Source organism: Argiope bruennichi, chromosome 11 (genome assembly GCF_947563725.1).
Source record: "Argiope bruennichi chromosome 11, qqArgBrue1.1, whole genome shotgun sequence".
Lineage (NCBI taxonomy): Eukaryota > Metazoa > Arthropoda > Arachnida > Araneae > Araneidae > Argiope > Argiope bruennichi.
Window position 1 is genome coordinate 89382920 of NC_079161.1, and position 4397 is coordinate 89387316.

Sequence of the window (4397 nt, forward strand, 5' to 3'; positions counted from 1 at the left end):
GCGTTTTGGGTGAAACAACCTCCAGGAAGCATCGATGTTCCGACACATTCACAAACAGCTTGCATGAAGGGCATCTGGACGTTCCACATTTGTGCATGTTTATAGGGCAGATCCTCCGTAATGCGACTTTGCCACAGTTTCTGCATTGGTACATCTAATAAAATAACAATTTAAAGATATAAATTTTGAATTGAAAAGCATAAACATTAATCTTTCGTCAAAAGTATTTTATACAATACAAATGGAGTCATTACCTTATCGCATAAAGATTTCTGTCTTTTTCCAGAAGTTGCTTTATGCCATTCAAAGCAACTGGAAGAGCGGCAAAGTCTATCACAGTCGGAGCAACGTTGGGGATGACCGGGTAAGCAATCTTTCCTGAGACAGATGGGACACACAAACTGACATCTGTGGTCTTCAAGATTCATAAAGGGTTTTTCACATGGCTCGCAATAGTTATCGGAGCCATAAAACCCTTTAAGACTTTTAATTACATCGTAATGCCCATTATGAAGCCACAGATTGATGCGTCTTTCTCTGTCTCTGCCTTTGTAAGAAACCTTTAGAAATAAAGAGAATAAAGTTATACGAGTCGCTTTTCCAAATCCATGATAATTTTATTTTGTCAAGCAAACAATATCTAAAGATAAACTATCAAATCTTACCTTGTTCAAACTTTCAGAAGAAATGACAACAATTTGGATGTCGAGGAAGTCTTCAAACGTCCTGATTTCTGAATAAGAACAAGGTCCCAAAGGAACTCCTGCATCATTGTGAAGAATTCTGGCTCTGTTAAGAAGAGCAGGCCTTCTTCTATCCTTCATGGAGATTATTGCAGCCCGGTCATTTTCCAAGTGAGCTAAAGCATATAAAATGGCCTTAGCACAACATAACCCCTCCTTGTCAGTCGGTATTGATAGAACTCATCGTTTTTTAAGACGATCAGTTTCGATATTGATGATTCGGCGGTTGCCACCTGCACCTATGTCCCTGTGAATGATGATGATGTCAACATTGACGCCATCTTTCAGTTTTAGCTTCTTGTAGGATTGAAGCACCCGCATTATGGGCGCAACAATTCTTTCCACTGTCACATCGGATACCGGCATTAGAACCGTTGACACAGGCCTCTCTAATCCTATTGCCATGAAGCAAAAGCGAATAAGATCAGAAGGCCTTGGATTTTGCGTACAACGCAGAATGAGTAGGCTAAAAAGAGCCCTCACTGCTTCAACTGCTGTAACCAAGGGAGTGCGTTGAAGCCTAGGTGGTATTTTCTCTTCCTCTATCCTAGCCCTAAATGTCACCTCTTCTGCGTTGTATCGCTGATTGACCCTCCTATTTGTTTCGTCAACGATTACCGCATTATCCAGCTGCAAAAAAAAAATACTTTAGATGGGTGATAATCATAACATAAGGCTACTCGTATTTATAGAGAGAAAATGTGTATGAATTTTACATTTAATTATACCTACGTTCTCGGACGAAACATTTTCCAGGAAGGCAGGGCCACGTGTCGAAGGTCCAGGCTGGTTCTAAAAATTAATGTTAAATGAATATCCACGAGAAAAAAAAATAGAAATGAAGTCAGAAATCTAAAACTCTTGCTATATTTACCTCAAATCCAGATCCTACTTGATAGTAGAGAGGAAGAGGCATAGGATTATCGTGAAACATTTGCGATGTCTCACTCTGAGGAAGCTAAAAAAAGTAAAAATACTTGAACTGGAATAAATATAAAATAATTTAGGTAAGTTGGAAGAAAGAATTATGATAAACATACATCATCGTCATCAAAGTCATTTAAACAATCGTCTATTCCATCGATTTTATAGTCGTTAAACAATTGTGATGTTTCACTCAAAACCTAAAAAATAAGATTTAAGATAATAATTTTCATGCAGAATAATCGTACATATCGGAAAATTCCAGAATGAAGCGAAATACATATATCACTATCACCCATTGCAATCGCTTCCAAGTCTTCAATCGCATTTTCGCGAAAAACTTGCGAAGACTCGCTCGTCTCGCTCAAACACTAAAAAGGAAAAGCCCAAAAAAAATTTTGCAGAATTTCTAATAAATACAACATTACTACAAATTTCTTTAGAAAATTCCATAATATACGTACATCATCAAAGTCTTTGAAGAATTCCATAGCTTCTATATCATTTTCAATAAATATCTGAGAAGTTTCACTCAAGCACTAAACAAAAAATATCAGAAAGAAATTACGAGATTTGTAACACAGTGTTATATTAAAAGTTTACAAAAATGGAATACATACATCGTCATCACATTCATTCATCGGCATTTCCTCATCTTCAAACAACACCTGATAATAAAAGTTGTATTAAATACAGAAGTAAATAGATTTCAAAAATAACAAAGTATTTTCCCTGACTATTTAGAAAACACCTTTATTCCAAGCCTCGTTTAAAAATGCATAATATTCAAGCTACACGTTTCTGCTAAGCCTCGTTTAAAAATGCACAATATTCAAGCTACACGTTTCTTCTAAGCCTCGTTTAAAATGTACAATATTCAAGCTACACGTTTCTTCTAAGCCTCGTTTAAAATGTACAATATTCAAGCTACACGTTTCTTCTAAGTCTCGTTTAAAATACATACTATTTAAACTACACGTTTCTTCTAATACCTTATATAATATGCAGGGTTATTTCAAATACGAAATACAAGTTGTTGATGCAAACAAATATAGTAAGGAAGAATTCTCGCACAGTTTAGCAAACTAAAAGTAAACAGCATGCTACATCTTTTTTCGAAATATCCACGCTGCCTGTTTATGGTAAGACTAACCCTCGTTTAATTTTTCTAAATCTTATATGCGAAATGTAATTTTAAATACTACATACACATAAAATGTTATGAATCAGCTATTTAAAATAAAAAGAAAATTTCACTAGAAAAGAAAAAAAACTTACCTCGCTAATAGTTCTCTTAGTAGAAGCCATCTTCAAAAATAAGCAGGAGTTAGCACAGCAAACAAGAAATAACAACACGCTCCGGCACAGGTCAAAGGTAAATGGAGCTGTGCCGAGTTAGCCCCTTATAAACCAGGTGTGCTGTAGTGAACTTTTTTCGTTGTATTCGTAATGATAAATTAGATATTCTAGTTGAATTTGATTATAGAGGAATAAAACGGCTTACATTTTTTGTAGGATCAGCTAACATCTAATTAAATGCAGGTAAGCTATCGACATAAGATAGGTGGCATTTCTTGATGTTCATTCCCCACCAAGAAGAAAAAAAAATGATTAGCTAACTACACAAAGACAAATAATTTATTAATTACAGTTTATTAATAAATAGAATACTTTATCTCCCCCAAAAGCTATTCAGTGCAAGTTTGGCAACTTGCCGTCTCCCTGGATTTTTTTTTTATTTCAGCAGGATTCAGTTGAACACATTCCTTCTCGAAGTACTGCTGAATATAGAAAGTTCTTTCTTCAGCAGTTGTGCAATCGGAAGGATATCTACTGTTTTCCTGCTTAATCTTTAGAAAAAGATCCATGTAGGACTGGAAGAGACGTTTGGATTTCTTCTGGAAGTGGTACACCTCATATATCTGAAATTATATATATAATCAGTACCCCAAAAATATTTATGCAGATAATATGCCAACAAGGGTTGAGAAAACGATACTTTTGAGATTAAATAGCCTTTCTCAACGCCCAGTTACACTTCCTCCGTCACCCATGTTCCTATTATAGATCTTTCTTCGTCGCTGTGATGACAAGAGCTTTGGTTTAAGCTTTCAGCACAGCAACGGCAGTGCGGAAGCATAAGTTTTCCATTACATCTGACAGGGAGAACAGGTAGATAGTCCTCGGGGAGGCAAGACACGGCATTTTACAATTCCGAAGTAATCGTCAATACTCCGGAAATTTTCGGTGATGATTTCAGGATGCCCCACGGGATAAAGACAATACTTATTAACCTAACGGGAGAAGTTATATTTTAGGAAGAGAATATATTTATATAATATTCCAAGCATACGCATAAAAAAACTTCTCAAATTTACTTACCCACGGATACAGAGAAGTAAAGTCAACATATTTAGCTTTCCCTTCAAAGAACAATTTCACCGCATTTGTCCTACCACCGTAGAAGGCATCCCTTGTTTCAAGCCGATCTTTTAGTTGATGACTTAGAAGAAATTGATGTAATTCTAAGTCATCATTTGATCTTCTTTTAAAGACGTTCCCATTCTTCGATGACTCGAAAGCCTTGATTCCTTAATCTGGCAGTTGATTCATATGTTCTTTCAAACAAAGTCCTCATACTAACGCGAGATACGGAATTTAAAGTGCCTCCTTCGAAATATTCAGGACAGCCATGGTGGAGTGGAGTGGAATTTGGCGTTTATTGGCGCA

The 4397-nt window shown here is 36.0% G+C and overlaps 1 long non-coding RNA gene across 1 annotated transcript; it reads right to left on the reverse strand.

The window, feature by feature from the left end:
* Positions 1–1479: 1479 nt before the first annotated feature.
* Positions 1480–1867, reverse strand: LOC129956877 (uncharacterized). Its single transcript, XR_008782709.1, has 3 exons — positions 1784–1867; positions 1618–1701; positions 1480–1535 (listed from the first exon to the last, which is right to left on the reverse strand). It is a non-coding gene; the product is annotated as an uncharacterized LOC129956877 (long non-coding RNA).
* Positions 1868–4397: the final 2530 nt, after the last annotated feature.